This window comes from Vulpes vulpes, chromosome 9, assembly GCF_048418805.1.
Source record: "Vulpes vulpes isolate BD-2025 chromosome 9, VulVul3, whole genome shotgun sequence".
Taxonomy (NCBI): Eukaryota; Metazoa; Chordata; class Mammalia; order Carnivora; family Canidae; genus Vulpes; species Vulpes vulpes.
In genome coordinates, this window is record NC_132788.1 from 28,066,922 (window position 1) to 28,088,213 (window position 21,292).

General features: G+C 40.8%; 1 long non-coding RNA gene and 1 pseudogene across 1 annotated transcript; one reads left to right on the forward strand and one right to left on the reverse strand.

Annotated features, from left to right (window-relative positions):
- Positions 1 to 9,596: 9,596 nt before the first annotated feature.
- LOC140593851 (uncharacterized) lies at positions 9,597 to 16,007 on the reverse strand. Its single transcript, XR_011994188.1, has 3 exons — positions 15,896 to 16,007; positions 15,311 to 15,539; positions 9,597 to 9,845 (listed from the first exon to the last, which is right to left on the reverse strand). It is a non-coding gene; the product is annotated as an uncharacterized lncRNA (long non-coding RNA).
- A 3,207-nt stretch (positions 16,008 to 19,214) lies between these two features.
- Positions 19,215 to 21,067, forward strand: LOC140593691 (RNA-binding protein EWS pseudogene; annotated as a pseudogene).
- Positions 21,068 to 21,292: the final 225 nt, after the last annotated feature.

The window sequence follows — 21,292 nt, forward strand, 5'->3', positions numbered from 1 at the left end:
ATGGACTTCTAGTTCTGACCTGCAGTGTGTCAAGAGGTCCTGTTCAAGTTTTGCACTTGGTTTCCATGAAATACCTCTAATTCTTTATAAAAATTCCTCTTTATTTCAGCTGCCTCTAGGCAGCTTGTTTCATGCAACCTAAGAAGTTCTTAATAAGACATATGGAAACATGTATAATTAAGGCCTAAAGCATGAATTAAGTAGAAATCCCATAATAAACAGAAGGTTAATTCATGAATTTGCTAATCATTCTCTCTTGCTACGGAAATAATGGGAATTTTATTCTTAACCTCATGACAGTTATAGGTCGCTATTTAGTTCAGTTATTTTAGTTTCTTGTTCATATTCTACATCATGAGGTGTTTTTTGTTTTTTTTTTTTTTTTTTTTTTTTTTTTGAGGAAGGGCCTGTCTATGACCTATAACAAGGATAGGGAGAATATATTCTATTCATTCATTTGTTAAATTATTGAGTATGTCCAAACAGCATTTTGGACTCAATCTTGGGCAAACAAATTTGAATTAGACCTTATTTCTATCTAAGTATTTCATGTTAACTGGTAGAGACAGACACAAGGGACCCAGATTTGGCCATGCAGACTGTTCACTATATATGTGCCAGGGGGCACATTTGAGATTGCTATGAATAGCGATCCCTGGGGTGTGTAGAACACAACAGTCATAACCAAATGCGGAACTCTGAAACAACTAAGCATAAGGCTATGCAATCACAGCTATAAAATGTATGAACAAGTCAAATGAGGCATAATTAATTCTGCCTGGGAGGAGTAGAAGAAAGGGAGGCTGCACTAAGGATGGGACATTTGATTCCTGAAAGAGAATTTTCCAAGTAGCATAAACAGAGGACAAGTACATGCCTAGTATGGAGAACAAGAATAAAGATACAGTGGAATAAAAAAGTGCTTGAGGGAATGGTGGAGTAAGGACCTCCAAACACCGACTTGTTCATAAAAGCAGTAAAACTATTGGTGCGCCTGGGTGGCTCAGTTGGGTAAGCATCTGCCTTTGGCTCAGGTCATGATCCCAGAGTTCTGGATTGAGCCCCACATCTGGCTGGGTCCCTGCTCAGCCAGGAGCCTGCTTCTCCCTCTCCTCCCTGCTCTCTTGTACTCTCTTGCCATCTCTGTCTGTCTCTCTCTCAAATAAATAAATACTATCTTTAAACAACAACAACAAAGCGGTAAAATTGTCAGAATCATTCTTTTCAGAACTGTAGAAATTAACTAAAGGCTTGTAGCAACCTAAGAAATGCTTATTCAAGAAAAATGGCAAAATCTCAAAAAAGGAAACAAACAAAGAAACCTAAGAACCGAGCAAGCCTGGTGACATTTTAACTTGCCCTAATCCTGTTCCTCTCTCCAAGTTCTGCTAGAGCCTTGAAACCCAACAGCCTCACAACTGGAAATTGTCCCTGACTGAGTCCAGGGACTTACTAAGCAAAAACTTTATTTATTTATTTATTTATTTATTTATTTATTTATTTATTTATTTTTAAGCAAATACTTTATTTTATTTTTTTAAGCAAATACTTTAAATCACCTATTATAAGCATGTTCATAGACTATCCCTCATTTAGGATATTAAAAATTATTATGAGAAACAAAATAGAGTTCTGTGGTCATATAAATTGATGAAATAATGAGTTGAAAAATTCTGTATTGCAGGCTATGTCAGTACCTTCTCTGTGCTAATATACATTGTCATTGTCCAACAGTGGAATTTTATAGGCATTTTCCAAATTCCTTTAACTACAGAAACAAATGTCAGAAAATATTTATTTATAGCTTATGGGACAGTAATGATTCTTTACATATAGTTTGGGAGACAGAGGCCTAGACTATGATCTCTTGTAACAGGGTACTTACTTAGTAGGAACATGGTCTTATCTAATTTGCATGCAGCCTGGTACATTGTCCCCTGCATCCCACATGCTCTGTGATTGTTAACTGGAGGAATAAATATAAGAAGAAAAGCTGGGGGGGGGGGGGGGGGAACAAATTAGAAGAATAGCAACAGCAACAAAAGTGGGATAAAGATACCTACCCCCCAGCCTCCATTTACCATGCCTACTCTAGTTATCCCCCCATCCCCATATCACCATACCTGCATTGTTGGCCATACCCTTTCATCTCAAGACCCAACCTGATCTTATCCTAATGCAGACCTCACAAAAGCACTTTGAATTTCAACATTGCCCTTCACTAGTTCCAGTGTTCTGCTGGTCCCTAAGCTAAGTCCAGATGGACAGGAAGATCTTATTTAACTCTTAGCCAGATCCAAAGCCCTGATGTCTCAGTTCAGGTTTCAAGGACTTTGCCAAGCCCAACCCTCAAGATGCCCATTTCTCAGCCTCACTTGAGTAGATATTTCAAAGTTCCCTGAATTATCCTGATACGGATACTATCTCTTTCAAACACTTGCATGTCCAAGTCAAGTTTCTTCACTGCATCAGTGACCTACCTCTACTCTTCATCCTTCTCTCCTTTTCCACTCTCCCATGCAGCACAGGGTTAAACTAAATAGCAGAACAAGGGAGTGAGTGTTTAACATATTTAGTGTGGGTAGGATGAGACTTGGTAATGGAAGATACCCTAATTAGGCAAGGGCGAGCAACCCTAGTCCTAGAAAAAATGTAATATTATCTACTGAAGACTCCACCAGGTATTTCACTGATGAGGGGAGAGTGCAGGGGTCTTAAAGAATGCAGTGAAGAAAAGAGGTTAAGAAATTAATACTGAAAAAGAAAAACTAAAGGCATTGAAAGTGTGAGAGCAGTGATGCAAATTAATCTTATGTAAGTGTGGAAACTTACTAGGAATTCTTCAGAGCTCTCCAGCAAATGTGCATTTAAGCAACAATAGTCAATTTTCCAGGAAACATTTTTATAGTATATTTTGATGTGGACCTTTTGAATGAAGCAATCAAAAGTGTTCTGATAATGAATAATAAAACTGCATCTTGAAAAAATGAGCAATTGAGAGGGGGCAGCTTGACCAACTATGAAGATGATAAAGAGAATTCCAATTGCTTTTACTGTCAGAGTATCTGGAACTGTTTAAGAGCCCTGTCAGGAGAGCTACTCTTCACATTTAATTCAAGTTCCCAACAAGTGCCCCTATCTTTTGGGATATTTGGGGGAAACCAGGAAGGTCCAGATAGTCTCTGGAGTAAGGTCATTGTAGAAGAATTAAAAGGGGTCACTAGATGATACACAGGGCAAGCAACCCTTCCTTTCATCAGCCAATGGTAGCTGTTGGCAGTTATTTGTCCTGCGAAACAGGACAAAACTCAGAAAACTTAGGGGCTGAAAAGAATACACCTCATAGAAAAATAAAGCATACGGAGCATCTCAAAATTCAGAACTAGGGAAAGTGCCAAAAATGTGGAGGCAACATTCGCGACCCAGCAAAGAGAGAGTGGGCGAGCCCTGGGCAGGAAGGCTGGGGACAAAATGAAACAAACCACATCCGGTAAAAGATGACAGGAAAGCTAAAGAAATACATGAATGGAGACATATACAAATGCAATTTGTGTTTATGTGTGTAAACATCAAATTTGACAGCTATCTGTTGAAAATGGATTCAGTAAGGGATGTATCACATCTGAAGGATGTCATGCTACCAATATCCATCATAGTTTGAAATTATTGTTTGCTGAAACTGTTTCCTTGTATCTGCATAGGATTTTGCACTTTAAGGACTTATATTTGATTATCCTAGAGTTAGTGTGTTTAAATATTTGCATTTGTTTTCCCAACACAAAATGAAACAACACAATTTACATTTTGTTTCTGATGAGTCGAAAACTGTGAAGGGTCTAAGATTTTACTCTTCTTGAAAGATAACAAGTTAGCTTGCCCCAGCTTTAGGTATCTACTGACAGAAGAATATAAGAACCCTGGGTCAGAGAAACAGACCATTTCTTACTCACAGCAAGAACAGTAGTCAGAGCATCATTATCAGTATTGGTTCTCAATACCCTAATCCCCACCTGGAGATGTGGTGAGGGACTGAGGTTACCTGTGCATTCAGTGGGACATCACTGAAGAGGAGTCCCAAGACTGGTAGACTCTGAGCTAAATGGGATTGCTGGGACATCCCTTTCTTTCCTCTGGAGAGAGATGCCTCATTATCCCCGAATGTACACCAATGTCTTTGGGTGGAAAAGAAGAGGGCTTTATCTTTACAACCCTGGGATGTCTCTGGTGAGATACATGTCTTAATCTGTAGCTTCCAGGCTGCTTGTCTTTCAAACTTGTCCTTTACTCAGAAGGCTTAGGCCAAGGCTTAGGAATGTAAGAAATCCATGGAGAACTGTCTCCCAACAGCTTATATTTCTCAAAACTTTATTTTATTCCTTTTTAATACAGTTGTTCCTAAAGTTCTATCCTTTTATGTTTTACCATTTTTGACAAATTCTTCTCTTACTTACAGGCTTTTTTATTTCTATTACACAGTAAAGTCTCCCTCAAAACTGATTCTTTGTGCCTTCTTCTTTGATTTCATAATTTCCTCAATATTAAACATGATATGGATTATGCATAATGTCAGAGACAATTCAACAGTATAATAATATATAAAATATCCTTTAGGGCAGCCCTGGTGGCTCAGTGGTTTAGCGCTGCCTTCAGCCCAGGGTGTGATCCTGGAGACCAGGGATCGAGTCCCACATCTGGCTCCTTGCATGGAGCCTGCTTCTCCCTCTGCCTGGGTCTCTGTCTCTCTCTCTCTGTGTCTCTCATGAATAAATAAATAAAATCTTAAAAAAATATATCCTTTAAAATCCCATGATCCAAAATAAAAATAAAAATAAAAATAAAAAATAAAAATAAATAAAATCACATGATCCAATTATAACTGGGTATATAAATCCACATATTGAGATACAGTATTTAATGTTAATGAAGTCATTAACATGCAATTGTGAAATCTTTCATGTCATCTATTTCTTTTGTTTATTAACAGAACTACAGCATGCTTTTAATATTCGAATTTAATTTGCCACTGATATAAGACACTTTTTTAATGGTGGAAAACAACCATGGAGGAGGAAGCTGCCCCCAGAGATTGCTTCTCCAGTTTAAAAGTGTTCTATTTTCTTTTTCTTTTAAGATTTCATTTATTTATTCATGAGAGACACAGAGAGAGGCAGAGGGAGAAGCCGGGTGGCTCCCTGCGGGGAGCTTGATGCACAACTTCATCCAAGGATCCTGGGATTGCAACCTGAGCCAAAGGCAGATGCTCAACCATTGAGCTGCCCAGGCGCCCCTAAAACAGTTTTCTAGTTATTGATTATCCACCTATTCTTTAAAAGTCTTCAAACCAAAGCTCTTCTATAAAACCTAGCATTTCCCTCAGGCCAACATAGTAGATCCATCCTCTTTGTAGGGCACAACATTGCACCTTGTTTATCATCTTTCTACCATACACACTAGGCTTTACGATAGGAAATTTATCAACCAAAAAAAAAAAAATTATCAACAGTGTTAATTGCCTCAGCTGTTAACCGCCTTTCTGCCTTCTCTCTCTTTAACACTTGATTTGGAATATTTTTGTTTCTTTAAACTATTGACTTTTCTTGCATATGACATTAAAACCAAAAGTTTTCTCAGATAATCCTTGAAGTTTAAAAGAATAAAACAATGAAGTTATGAACACAGTTCTTCCACTGCTTAGCGTCTTATTCACACCATTTGGAATAGATTAAATGTTTGCATTGCCCCAAATTTCTTGTGTTGAAAACCTAATTGCAAACGTGGTGGTAATTTGACGTGAGGTCTTTGTGAGGTAATTAGGTCATAAGGGTGGAGCCCCTGTGAATGCCTCAGTGCCCTTATAAGGAGGCTCCAAAGTCCCTTGCCTTTTCCTCTGTGTGAGGTTTTACGGAAAAGACACCATTGATGGAGAAGCTGGCCCTCATCAGACCTCCAATCTGTGGTCCTGTGGTTTTGGACTTTCCAGTCTCCAAAACTGTGAAAAATAAATTACTGTTGTCTATAGCTACCTAGTTTATGGTGTTTTGTTATAGCACCATAATAGACTAAGAACAATCATTTTTTATTGTCTCATATAAATTTGTTCAAATAAGCAAATGAGTTTATATTTATATGTGCTTATTCATATAAATGAATCACCCTCCTTTACAAGTTGGACTCCCAGGGAAACAGACTCTGAGATGGAGTTTAGTGGGCATACTATTAATTAAGGAATGCTTTTTAGTATCAGCACATAAGAAAGGGAAAAGAGGAAAGAATATGGTGGATGGAGAAGTGGAGTTGGGCTGCAGACCTAATGGCACCCTCTGCCTGGAGATCTGGAACTGGAATGGCCCTTTACAGTTGTGTCCAAGTGGCTGGGCCATTCTACCCCTGTATTGAACCATCATGGGATCTGGGCTGTCCTGGGAAGGGATGTGATCCTGAGTGAGGCTCACTTCCCAACTGAGGAATCCTTGAAGGAGCTTCCAGCTGAAGACCTGCAGTGCTCCCGGGAGCTGAGGTAGCTTCACTAGTTGCAGGGGATCTGGGAAGGGCCCCATAGGATCCACCGCAGCTCCATTACAATCAGTCTCTTCTGAGACTTGTTCTGGAAACAATTCCATGCAGTGCTCCTTTTAAAAATCTTTTTTTCTTTTCTTCTGGCTCAACTTCAATCTATTTCTAGGTCCTAAGCCTACTATCATCCTTTATTCTCCTCTTGCATACTTAAAATATCTGTAGGTAATGTCTTTAATCTTGCTTGATTTCTTTTCTTCTCTTATCAGTCTTGACTCTGTTGACAGAGTTGTCTCTTGGATGTTGTCTTTTGATATTTTCCTCCAGTATTTTACCTTCACTTTTTCAAGCTTGTACGTGCTGAATATCCTAGCAGTTGGGAATATTTACTTTGCTCTTTAAAATCTTTGCCTTTGTGCAATCTGTCGAGAGTTTTCTATATATCATATTTTAATAGGTTCCCCTGTTTTCTGACACACTGAAAGGACAGATCCTCACTCCCTTAGATCATTTCTCTTACATTTTCAATTTCCTTCTGACAGGAATTTTTTTTGGTTTTTCATTGCTGAAACTCCCATTTCAGGAACTTCAATAAATGAAATAGAAGTCCGTATTTGAGTCTATTCTGGGAATCAGACAAGCCTGAACTCATAGGTGGGGCTGTAAGAACTTTATCTGCATGAAATGAGGTGAAGGCATTTTATGGTGGGCCCTGGGGAGAGAGAGAAAAGGAATGGAGGGGGCAGTAGGGTTTATGTCTTTGATTTGATACAGGATCTCACCCATGAATGAGTCTTACAGAGAGAGGGGCTCCAAAGAGAAGCTGAGAGAGCTGTAATCACAAGGGGTAGGCACTGCAATACAGGGGTGCAGGTGGCTCTGCTCTGGGGCCAACATGAGCAATGTGACCAAGTAGGGAGCAGGGCCTCTCTCCTCTTCTTCAGAGAACTCACTCTAGCTCATGGAGGACTGCAGGAAACACAGGGCTGATTTGGCAGCTTGAAGATTTTTCAGGCATCAGAGGCAGTACCTTGTCATGGGACCCTAGCGGTCAACTGGTCTAAAGGACACTCAATAGCAGAAAGATTAATATGTTCACTGTGTGCTTCCCATTTGTTCCACCTTTCTCCCTTCCAATGACCTTCAGATCTTCAGTAACATCCATTAGCTTCATAGATACTAAGAGCTGGGCTCTTATTTATTTTATTTTTGTGAACATCGAGGAGGTAAGGGGTGTATTGTGCTTCTGGATCATTGCAGAGCAGGATGGAGAATGCATCAGAGCAGGAGCCAGAAATAAGAGCTGGCCTCGACGATATCAGTTCCCAGGGAAGTCACTCATGTATTCGGAAAGGTTGAATATCTGCTGGGCATGAGGGGGTTCCAATATGATTATACTTAAATTTCAAAGAGCAGGGGACCCTAGGTAACATGTAGGTCATGTGGCAATCTCATTGCTGCTTGGCAATATGCTGGCAACCCTGTTGACTGCTGTTATGGGTTGAATTGTGTCCTAAAATTCACATGTTGAAGTCCTAATCCCCAATACCTCCAGATGTTTCCTTATTTGGAAACAGGATCGGTACAGATGAAATTCGTTATGTTGGGATGAGGTCATCCTGGAGTAGGTGGTTCCTTAATTCGATATGACTGGTGTCTTTATAAAAGGGGGAAAGTTTGGGCACAGACGCACAGAAAGAATCAGGTGAAGAGACAGAGTAGATGTCCATTTACTAGCCAAGGAGAGGCTGGGAACAGATCCTTCCCTCACAGCCCTCTGAAGGAACTAATTTTATCCACACCAGGATCTCAAATGTCCAGCCTCCACATCATGAGACAACACATTTCTGTTGTTCAAGGCACTTAGTTTGTGGTACTTTATGACAGTACCAGCAAATTAATAGAGTCACCAAGATGAACCCAGTCACCTCCTACTTCATCTTTTCATAGTCAGTGTTACAATTTTTAAAAAATTAGTTTTAAAAATGTATCTTGAGCATGGTAGTTGTCTCGCCACCTATCTGCTTTTGCGCTATTTGTTTTAAATCTCCCTATTTGGGGCACCTGGGTGGCTCAGTGGTTAACCATCTGCCTTTGGCTCAGGTTATGATCTTGGGGTCCTGGGATCAAGTCCTTCACTGGGCTCCCCGCAGGAAGCCTGCTTCTCCCTCTGCCTCTCTGTGTCTCTCATGAATATGTAAATAAAATCTTTAAAAAAAAATAAATCTCGCTATTCAAAGTTTTTCTTTTTCCATGATTGTATGACATTGTTACACCCCTAGATTTTCTATGAACTCCCCTTTTCTTCCCCACTTTGACTCCTCAGGTTCCACCTTTTCATAAAATGATATATTTCCCATTCTTATTTCCATCCTGTAATTTATAGCCTTTGGCATTGCTTTCTCCTCTGGAGCATTCCATCCACTGCAGATCTAGGATTCTTAATTTCCTTGTTTTTTTCTTTTTTTCTCTACAACTACTCTGAATGTCCTCACCTCCTGTCATTCCAGTCCTAGCAGTTGCAAACTTATTTCTTTTGAAATAAACATGTTTTTGATTGCTTTTCTTTGGTAAATATAGTGCTAGCTCATCCTTACCTATTTTGTTACATTTCACCTTTTCACAACCTGAAGTCCATTTTTAAAAATTGTAAATAATCTATATCTCGTCTGGAAATCCCTACATAGAAACTTTATTTTTCTTGGACTTCTTATTTTCATTTTACCCTCCAAGATAAAGAAGGTAACATAGTTATGCTAAGTCCCTCCTTTCCCTTTCCCTTTGCCTTAAAAAAAAAAAGATTTATTTATTTATTTTGAGAGTGTGTGTGCATACGTGTGCATGAGCACTTGCAGCTGTGCTGCATGTGCACACGTGAAAAGGAGCAGGGGCAGAGGGAGAGAAACCTCAATCGGACTCCCTACTGAGTGTGAAGGCTATGTGGGGCTCCATCTCACCACCCTGAGGTCATAACTTGAGCTGAAATGAAGAGTCAGGTGCTTAACCAACTGAGCCACCCAGGTGGCTCACCTCTTTGCCTTTTTAATGATGTTCAGCATTTAGACATCTTTGTCTTTTTTTTTTTTAAGATTTTATTTATTTATTCTTGAGAGACACACAGAGAGAGAGAGAGAGAGGCAGAGACACAGGCAGAGGGAGAAGCAGGCTCCATGCAGGGAGCATGATGTGGGACTCGATCCTGGGACTCCAGGATCATGCCATGGGCCGAAGGCAGGCACTAAACCGTTGAGCCACCCAGGGTTCCCCTAGACATCTTCTTTGTGATCAAAGTTTCTCAGGAACATTTTCTTGCACCATCACACCCAATGAACCTAGTAAAAAAAAAAAAAAAGGCAAAACCCAGTGAAGCCACATGTCTTTTGGGTAATTATACAGTTACTTTGATTTTTCATTTGTCATTGAATAGTATTAGCTTAATGCCAACACAAACTATCAGAGAGGTCATACTGATGAGCCATAAATGTCACAGAGTGAAAACAAAATGATTGGAGGTTTTGTTTTGTTTTGTTTTGTTTTTTTTCCCCGCCTGATGCTATAACATTTTTAAAGTATTATTAACTTCATTGTCTTAATATTTACCTGCAGAGACGCTCATGATAGCCTTTATTATTAGTTTTTTTTTCACACTGGGAAAAATAGGTTTTGAGCCTACATTTTATTTTAATGATCTTAAACTTTTATGAAAGCATTGGAGGCATTGCAGTAAAAAACTAAAAGCCTTGGAGGCTATTAATAATTCAGCATCTCAAGTTCATGTGGGAATGTTAATCCCACTTACCAAAGAAGAGTTCGTTATGACTCATTATGATTAAGACCTTGTAACTGTGGAGATGTGGAAGTGTGAAAGTAGGCTATTACAGACATATTGAGCATCAAATCCAGATATACCAGCTGAATAGATTATGAACATGAGTCTCTGATGAGTTTTCCTTGAAGGTCTTACTTTAAAAGTTAAACTCCAGTCTAGACTTGCAAAAAGTGGAACGTTATCCCAACTTGCTTCTGAGATTATCTTGCTAGATCTATAATGGGAGCATCAACTATCTTAGAGTTCAATTAGTTAAATAAAAAAATGAATCTTTCAAGCAATAGTGTGTATATTTTAAAGAAATGATTACATCATTTCAGAGGATTTTGATAGACAGAAATGATAGATTTAGAAGAATGAGAGAAGATGGCCCAGACAGGTAGATGCTAAGACTCTAGGGTTGACTTTGGCATGGTCATTTTGGGGAGAACAGGAGTTTGCTCATTTTTCATACCCCATGTGCCTCTGGGATTAGGGGTAGGGTTGGTGTCCTCCTTGCTGTTTCTGTATCACTTCCACAGTTTGGTTGATTATCATGCTTCATGGAGGCATATGCCTTTTGGCTCTACTAGCCATTCTTCCTATTCATTGTTATGACCTCCTCATTACTCTTATTATTAATGAGTTTTGTATTGCTCTAATGGTGATCATCTCACTCCAATCTCTGCTATGATATGTAAACTCATGACCCACCCCATACTTTGGACTCCATTTTCTTGACCTTTTCTGTCCAATGACTTTCTTCTCTATTTCACTTCTATCCAATCCATGAGTCACACCCTGGAGCTTTAAACACCCAACACTTAAAAATTCTAACTCACAAATCTGACATTCACTCTGTCTGACTAAAGCCAGACTTTTTGTTCAATTACTTATACTAACATCATCTTTCAAACTCATGTGGGCATCAATTCTATTAACAGTTCTGGCTTCTCTCTGCTCATAAGCCTATTTTATCCTTACTTTCTTCCATATATTAGCTTAGATTTTGAACTATCATTTCAATGCATGTCCCTCTAATTCTGGTTGAAGAACTATGGGAGAAAATGTTACAGTGGGGCAGATATTCACCACCACAAATTTATGACTAGACAACTTCAGTTGTCTTTCATTTTTTTAAAGATTTATTTATTTATTCAGAGAGAGAGAGAGAGAGGCAGAGAGAGAGAGAGAGAGAGAGAGAGAGGCAGAGACACAGGCAGAGGGAGAAGCAGGCTCCATACAGGGAGCCTGACGTGGTACTTGATCCCGGATCTCCAGGATCACACCCCGGGCTGCAGGCGGTGCTAAACCACTGAGCCACTGGGGCTGCCCTTCAGTTGTCTTTCAAACATTATCTGGAAATCTATCAATGCTACTCTGATTAACTTGTTTGCCATCTCAGGCCACTACTCTACTCAAACCTTCAATTCATCATTGCTCTGGGCGTAACCTCTTGCTCTGGGCGTAAACTCTACTCTTTACAAAGAAAATAGAAACCAACAGAGAGAATGTTCTCAACTTTCTTCTCCCTTTTCTCTAAGTTTGGTCCTTACACATGTGGTCAGGATCCCATCTTCTGCTGATTTAGAAAAGTTATGTCTTCCATAATCCACTCTCCCTTTGGTACCACCGACTTTTCCTTCTTTCAGTGGATCCCTCTGTTCAGCACTGAGCTATGTTCAAATGTCACCCATTTATATATATATATATATATATATATATATATATATATATATATATATATATATTTTTTTTTTTTTTTTTTTTGGCAAGATGTTATTTGTTTATTCATGAGAGACACAGAGAGAGATGCAGAGATATAGGCAGAGGGAGAAGCAGGCTCCTGATGCAGGACTTGATTCCAGGACCGTGGGACATTCAACACTGACATTCAACACTGAGCCACCCAGGTGCCCCACCTATTTATATTTCTTATGGACCTACCCCATTCCACTTTTCTCTTCAGTACTCATCTTGCATCTACAGCCAACTTCTTGGAAGATTTGTTGTCTACACTCAATTTATCCACCCTTCTACTCCTTAATCAACATGCTCTGAAGTAGTTTCTGCTCTTTTGTAGAGATGATTCTTTTTAACATCAGAAGCAACCTTCATGTCACTAATCCAGCAGGCACTTTTAGTTCTCTGTGAAACATCAGCCTTTGTGAAGCCACTTTTCTGATTTTCCTATCTCTCTATCTTCTCTGTCTCCTTTACCTGTCTGTCTTCTTCCCACAGCATCACTTTACATTCTCTCCCTAGGCAATCTCATCCGTTCTTATGTCTCTATCATCAAGATTCCAGTACAATATCTTTATCCCATATCTCTCAGCTGTGGGATAAATATGCTACTTTCCAACAATGTATATGTACCTGATATCCCCAAAGCACCTCAGACTCTGCATTTCTAAGCTAAACACATTGTTTCTCCCACTACCACCCCCTGGCCCAGCTTATCTGTATGAGGGTTTACCCTCTTGATGAATGCTGTCACTAGCCATTCCTTTATGGAAAGAAGCTCAAAATGAAGAACTCATCATTGACAACTCCATCTCCTTTGTCACCTATAACCCAATCTATGATTAAGTCCTGTTAATTTCTTTTGTTTTAAAGACTTTATTTATTTGAGAGAGAGCAAGAGCACAAGCAGGAGGCAGGGGCAGGCAGAAACAGAGGGAGAAGCAGACTTCCCACTGAGCAGGAAGCTAGACATGGGACTCAATCCCAGGACCCTAAGATCATCATGAACTGAGCTGAAGGCAGATGTTTGACAGACTGAGCCACCCAGCTTCCTCTAAATCCTGCTAATTTCATCTATTTTCTTCCATCTGTACTGCCATCATCCTAGGTTTAGCTATCATCATCTCCCTCCTAAGCAATTACTATACCCCTAACCTCTTCCGTACATCTACTTTTGCTCCTCTTGAATCTCTTCTCCAAGTTACAGAAAATGTGATCTTTTAAAAATACATTTGTTATTACTTTCCTGCTAAATCTCCTTCAATGGGTCTCTATTGCTTTAAGAAAAAAGATCAAAATCATTACCTTGTTCCTTAAAGCCCTGTAGCATCTGACAGCTCTTTAACCTCATCTCTACCACTTGTCCTGTTATTTCCTCTGCTTCAGTGACTTTTCTTCATCTCCTCATATGCACCATGGTCATCTGCCCCAGGGCCTTTGAATGTATATCTCTTATTCCTTGGATATTCATACCCATTCCTTGTTCTTGCTTCCTTTACCAATAACTCATTTTTGTGGAAAATCTCAGGATAACTCTTATAAACCTGAAGGCCTTCATTTTCTGCTATGAAAAAAATGTTTCTTTTTTTAAAAAAACATTTTATTTATTTTATTTGACAGAGGGAGAGAGAATTTTAGCGCATGAGCAGGTGGGGAGGGGCAGAGGGAGAGGAAGAAGCAGGCTCCCCGCTGAGCGCCCCCCAAAAATGTTTTCTTCTTATGGAAAACAATTGGAACCAAAGTGTCTATTGTCTGTTTTTCTTAAGCAAGTTATACCAAGATCTGTGATTCCCTGCCCCAGAAGAGAAAATATATACCTTCAGAATGTCTTGTTCAGAGCCATTCTTTTGTTTCATAAGAATGTCTTGTTCAGAGAGACAAGTGTTCAAAAACAAATGTTTTTGTTTTGTTTTGTTTAGAGATTACACTTGCCTGCCTTTTTATATTATTAGAAAAAACGGGAGAAATTTGTTCCTTGGCATCCTGGATAAGGCAAGAGAATAAAGATTGATTTTCACCAAAGGCTGGCAATTTCAATTCTTAGAGAAGGTAATAAAAAGAATCAAAATGCCTTTCCCGTTCCTTTATACAGTGGCCCACCAGCACTGCAGAGGTATGGGCATTTGCAGTGATGTCCAGAATCTTAAAGATGTTGGAAGAACCCCACCTTTAGACAGAGAGCTAGAAGCATTGAGTGTAGTATTTTTTTTTTTTTTTGAGAGACCATAAAGGGGACAGTAAAGCCTTTTGACTCATCTTTCTCTCTGGGCCCTGATACTTACATCATGTTATATTGAAAACAAAAAACAAAATGATGCCTCAACTGGCAGGTCTTAAGGATACTTCTACTCATCCTTTGGAACTTAGGTAAAATGTCATTTCTTTGAGCAAATCTTTCCTGAGGTCACAGAGGAGATCAGTTCCTTCATTGCATGCTCCCACAGCTTGCACTGGTTTTACCGCAGAATAACCATTCCATTTGTGGTTATGATATGGTGAGATTATTTGATTGGTATTTGACTTCTCTGTTGGGATGTTAACTCCAAGGGAACAGAAACCACACCCACATGGATCACCACTGTACTTCAGAGGTCTCTGCAGTGTTGGCTTGTGCTGGCTTGATAAATATTGGTTGAATGAATAAATAGAGTGAATGAATGTAAGAGTGGAGAAAGTCTTTCATTTATTATTTATCTATCCACTTAGTAGTCTTGGAAATATAGAATCATAACCTGAAAATCCTATTAAATTTATACTTCAACATTTTTTATTCAAATTTTGGGGAAATTTCCTAAAGAGAGAAAATAGCATTAAAATAGAGCCAATTTCTGGGATGCCTGGGTGGCTCGGTGGGTTGGGTGTCCGACTTGATCTCAACTCAGGTCTTGAGCTCAGGGTCCTGAGTTCAAGACCTGTGTTGGGCTCCATGTTGGTCATGGAGCCCACTTAAAAAAACAGAGTAGAGACAATTTCTTTGTGGATATAAAATACAATTATTCAAAGGTTCTCTTCCTGCTGACTTTGCTTTCTGAGATATCTATTAAGAGTGCTGAGCTCTTTATGTATGAGAATGTGTGTGTGTTTCATGCAGTCCTTCCCAGATCCATCTACAGTATGGCCTGGGTTTGGTGACTGTGGTGGCTGTTTGCAAAACCTGCTGTTCTCTTTTTGTTTGTTTTTTTTGGTTTTTTTTTTTCCCTCTCTCTCTCCCTGTGACGCACAGCTCCTGTATTCACAATGACTCACTTTCTCCCAGGTGCTGCTACTGCTTCCCAGCAGGTCACGGTTATTGCCACTTGGCCTGATTTTGTGCTCTTAATGTTCCTTTTGTGGATCTTGTTCTATCTCTGCTCTTTGCATGACAAATGCCTGCTCGGCTGGCCTCCCTTGAAAAAGCAGGCTGCCGTAAGCATGACAGCAGGACTTCCGAACAAGCTGCATTCCAGACTGATGCTGAAGATCCTTGCCCTTCCATCTGTTTTAGGGAAGAAAAGACAAATTTAAACCTGACCTTGAATTCCTAAGTGTCATTTGGGAAGTAAACAAAATGACTCCGTGTTTTTGCAGCACATTAACTCTCCCACTAATACCACTCAGTGCTCTCTAACAGGCAATTTTCGTAACGAGCTTTTACATCATCCTGTCCAGCTTTGCACTTCTACCCCATTTATCTTGCACCCAGCCCCCGACCTATATGGTGAAGAACCCACTTTGGCTAGTTTTAAACTGTACCTTCCCTCCTGTTTCTGCCCATTATTCCTGGGTCCCTTCCCTCTTAAAAAATCTCTTTTGCTACCCCACCCCCCACCCCCACCCCCACCCCCCACATACCTGCTTTTGTTATTTTTGCACTAAACAGCTTCCCTCTTCTGGAGATCCTCTTTGTCTTTTGCTTCTGCTGCTTTCATCTGTGCTGGGTAAATTAATTTCCTCAGCGACCAGTTCAGCTGCTGGAACCTCACTTTCTGTGTAGAATCTACTGGCTGCTGCCCCTGCTGGGCACCACCCAGTCCCACCAACCAGGATGATGCAGACAGCTGTGGGGTCAAATTAGTTTTATGTTTCTTCCCAGAAATTTTAGTTTAGACAAAACCCAACCTTCCTGGGTGTTGACACAGTTTGGAACAAAAAAGTTTTCAGGATGAGTAAATTTGGAATGTTCACTGTACAATGAATGATGACAGATGATCTGTCATTTTATTTTTATTTTAAAAAATATTTATTTATTTATTCATTCATTCATGAGAGACACAGAGAGAGGCAAAAACATAGGCAGAGGGAGAAGCAGACTCCCTACGGCGGTCCCGGTGAGGGACTCTATCCCAGGACCCTGAGCCAAAGGCAGATGCTCAACCACTGAGACACCCAGATGCCCCTGCCATTTTATTTTTAGAACAAGAAGTCCAGTGTTTCAAATTTCAATGTGCATGTTCTACATTTATATGAAAATGTTAATTTGGGGCAGCCTGGGTGGCTCAGCAGTTTAGCGCTGCCTTCTGCCTAGGTCGTGATCCTGGAGACCTGGGATCGAGTCCCACATTGGACTTCATGCATGGAGCCTGCTTCTCCCTCTGCCTGTGTCTCTTGCCTCTCTCTCTCTCTCTCTCTCTGTGTCTCTCATGAATGAATAAATAAAATATTAAAAAACAAAACAAAATAAAAAAGAAAATGTTAATTAGGAAAAATTTTTGTTTGCCATTTATGTAGAGAGGTGACATTATATTTATATTACTATGGTTGTTTAAACACTTGCTTGACCACCTAGATGTTGAAGGTCCATCCCGATATAGCCTCATCTATGATCTGTTAGTTACTCCTGCGGACCTGGGTGTCCTCTTTGACTCTTCTACTCCTGTTTTGACTAAAGCATGTGAATTTAGCACTATTCTCTTTATTTCACCACTTAGCTACATCCTTCTTTGCACTTTCCTCTTCTGTTATCATTGCCATATCTTCAGGGAATCTCAAAATTGAGATTGTTTTGTTACAACTTGTAACAAGCAGAATCAGTACCTGAATAGAGGCTATTTTGTTACCTCGTGATACGCCTTAATTCTTGTCATTCTGGTTTGATAAGTAATCAGTCTGAGGCTGCCCACTATTTCAGCCAAAGCATGGGTCTCGTGAATTTTTTGTCAAATTGCTCCATTGCAGAGAGGTAGGAACCAGGATGTCATTTTTCTTTTCCTGCTGTGGAATTTTCAATTACCATATAAAATTAAGCACGTACCCATTAAAACCATCCACCACATAGCTTTTTGACTGTGAACTATCATTTTCAAATGCATAATGACATATTTTCACAGAATCACGGATTATGATTAATCCCCTCTCCTTTAAATTCAGGGACAGCTTAGTTGTGAAAAACAGAATGGGGGCTGTCTGGAAGTCTTAGTCTAAGGTCCTCTAAATGTAATTAACATTCAAGTCTACTTTCCAATATCCTTTAGATTGTGGAAGCTGCTAGCATTTTGGAGCATTTCGTTTGCATTCAATGAGTTTACAGCTACAGAGAAACTGCAAATTTTTTACTCTTTAATCAATTCTGCATATTTTAGATTCCTCTGGAGAATTAATTAAATATTCAGTTATTTTAAAACTTGATCGTTGAGGGGGAAATTGTGATTAAATAACACTCTTGCTATAAGAGACACTCAAAAACTTCGGTCTAGAATATATCATGTAGGAGGAGGTGTAACAAGCAGTCTCTCACCTTCAGGTTTCTGAGTTTCCCCAGATGTCTCCTTGTGCTCATTTTTTCCATGGTAATTATATTAGTGTTTGAGAAAGAATGATCTGGTAGTGAAGATCTAGAGATAGAATTGGCATGATGACATGGTCTGAGAGTGGAGACTTTACAGATGACACTGACAGTCTGACTCTTCAAGATGTTGCTCTGTGACCTCTGCCGATGGCTATTTTTTTCAATGCCATAGTTTGGATCTGCTGAATGTTACACAGTTGGATAAAGGCTAGTGATCTGGGGGAAGAAATAGAACCCTGGTACCCTCCTGGATTAGACTAGTGAACTTTTCTATAGAAAAAAAAATCTATGTAAAAAAGTATCTGTGTACAGAAATGCTTAGAATTTTCTCATCTTATTTGATATTATAGATCTGTATTACTTTCCCCAGGTAATTCTTTAGAGAAAGAGAAAGAGACAGGTGTGTGTGTACATTAATTTGGTTTATTTTTTTTTAAGATTTTATTTATTTATTCATGAGAGACACACAGAAGGAAAGAGGCAGAGACACAGGCAGAGGGAGAAGTAGGCTCCACGCAAGGAGCCTGATATGGGACTGGATCCCGGGTCTCCAGGATCACGCCCTGGGCGGAAGGCAGTGCCAAACCGCTGAGCCACCTGGGCTGCCCCCATTAATTTGGTTTAAAATGCATAATTTTAATACTAATAGGATGCTAAGCATGTACCCATCTGTGTATTTATTGAACATTATAAATAAATATACTTATTTAAGTATGTAGACTTAGGAAAAACTTGTAGTTGATTTCATTTGCTTGCCCACACATATTGGTTCCTGCCTAAAAATGTGATTTGGCAACAATAACAGCTTGGATTTTAGGATTTTTATTCTGTCAGATTCTGGACTAACTGCTTTGAATACTTATCCCATTTTATCCTCACACACTTCTAAAACCCATTTTACAACTGAGCAAACATGTTTGGCCTCATGAGGGTTCCCCATGACTGCTTTAATGAGGAAGAAGCGTTTTGAGCTAGACTTAGTGTTCTGAACCCCTGGCTGGCAGGAGTCAGAAGTGTATTGTGCAATTTGAGCCCATGCAGTCTGGCCTGAAGGAGTGATGAAAGTTAGTCTTTCCCCAGGGAGGAACTCTGAGCAGCCCCTATTTTTTATCTTTTAAGTCTGGAAAGGAGAATGGCCTGATGTAACATTTTGCACATTACAATCAATGAGTAGTAGTTTGGTTGATGACAGGTTTTACTGAAGACCTTAGTTAGACATGGTCTCCCACACAACTTTGCTCTGACCAAGGACTCAATTTATAGTGAATCAACAAAGGCAATGGGTTCATACTCAGTTATTTGTTGATCTTGACATGTTCCCTACAATCCAGAAGCAGCTGGCTCTATAGAGAAACCTACTGAAGATTAACTTACGGTGCTAGCTGGCACATAGGTACATTGCAAAGTACTCTATGCAAGTTTTCAACTTTATGCTCTTGGACCAATTTATGGTGCTTTTCCTGGTTAGAGTACACGAACCTTAGAACCAAGGAATATAAATAACTACACCTAACAACCAATGCAGAATTTTTGCTTCTATTCATGTGACCCTGGGTCCCGTTGGTTAGAACCTCAAACACTCAAGGGTTGAATGTGATTATAGGGAAACAAAACAATAGTCCCACTGAATTGGAAATTGTGATTATGAGCAGCCAGCAGCCACCACACCTGCAAGACCACAGGATGGTAACAAACCCGCTGAGACTAGTCAACCTCAACCTAGCACAGGGGGTTACAACCAGCCCAGCCTAGGATATGGACAGAGTAACTACAGTTATCCCCAGGTACCTGGGAGCTACCCCATGCAGCCAGTCACAGCACCACCATCTTATCCTCCTACCAGCTACTCCTCTACACAGCCGACTAGTTATGATCAGAGCAGTTACTCTCAGCCAAACACCTATGGGCAGCCGAGCAGCTATGGACAGCAGAGTAGCTATGGTCAACAAAGCAGCTATGGGCAGCAGCCGCCCACTAGTTATCCCCCCCAAACTGGATCCTACAGCCAGGCTCCAAGTCAATATAGCCAACAGAGCAGCAGCTACGGGCAGCAGAGTTCATTCCGACAGGACCACCCCAGTAGCATGGGTGTTTATGGGCAGGAGTCTGGAGGATTTTCCGGACCAGGAGAGAACCGGAGCATGAGTGGCCCTCATAACCGGGGCAGGGGAAGAGGGGGATTTGATCGTGGAGGCATGAGCAGAGGTGGGCGGGGAGGAGGATGCGGTGGAATGGGCGCTGGAGAGCGAGGTGGCTTCAATAAGCCTGGTAGACCCATGGATGAAGGACCAGATCTTGATCTAGGCCCATCTGTAGATCCAGATGAAGACTCTGACAACAGTGCAATTTATGTGCAAGGCTTAAATGACAATGTGACTCTAGATGATCTGGCTGACTTCTTTAAGCAGTGTGGAGTTGTTAAGATGAACAAGAGAACCGGACAACCCATGATCCATATCTACTTGGACAAGGAAACAGGAAAGCCCAAAGGTGATGCTACAGTATCCTCTGAAGACCCACCAACTGCCAAGGCTGCTGTGGAGTGGTTTGATGGGAAAGATTTTCAAGGAAGCAAACTTAAGGTTTCTCTTGCTCAGAAGAAACCTCCAATGAACAGCATGCGGGGTGGTATGCCTCCCCGTGAGGGCAGAGGGATGCCACCGCCACTCCGTGGAGGCCCAGGGGGCCCAGGAGGTCCTGGGGGCCCCATGGGTCGCATGGGAGGCCGTGGAGGAGACAGAGGTGGCTTTCCCCCAAGAGGACCCCGGGGTTCCCGAGGGAACCCATCTGGAGGAGGAAACGTCCAGCACCAAGCTGGGGACTGGCAGTGCCCCAGTCCGGGGTGTGGAAACCAGAACTTCGCCTGGAGAACAGAATGCAGCCAGTGTAAGGCCCCGAAGCCTGAAGGCTTCCTTCCACCACCCTTCCCGCCCCCGGGCGGTGACCGCGGCAGAGGCGGCCCTGGTGGCATACGGGGAGGAAGAGGTGGCCTCATGGACCGCGGTGGTCCCGGTGGGATGTTCAGAGGTGGCCGCCGTGGAGACAGAGGGGGCTTCCGTGGTGGCCGGGGCATGGACTGAGGTGGCTTTGGTGGAGGAAGACGAGGCGGTCCTGGTGGGCCCCCTGGACCTTTGATGGAACAGATGGGAGGAAGAAGAGGCGGGCGTGGAAGACCTGGAAAAATGGATAAAGGTGAGCACCGTCAGGAGCGCAGGGACCGGCCCTACTAGACACAGAGACCCCGCAGAGCTGCCTTGACTACCAGATTTATTTTTTAAACCGGAAAATGTTTTAAATTTATAATTTATAATTTATAATTTAAACATTTATAATTTAAACATATAATTTAAACATTTATAATTTAAATTATAAATGTTGGCCACAACATTATGATTATTCCTTGTCTGTACTTTAGTATTTTTCACCATTTGTGAAGAAATATTAAAACCAGTTAAATGGTAGTG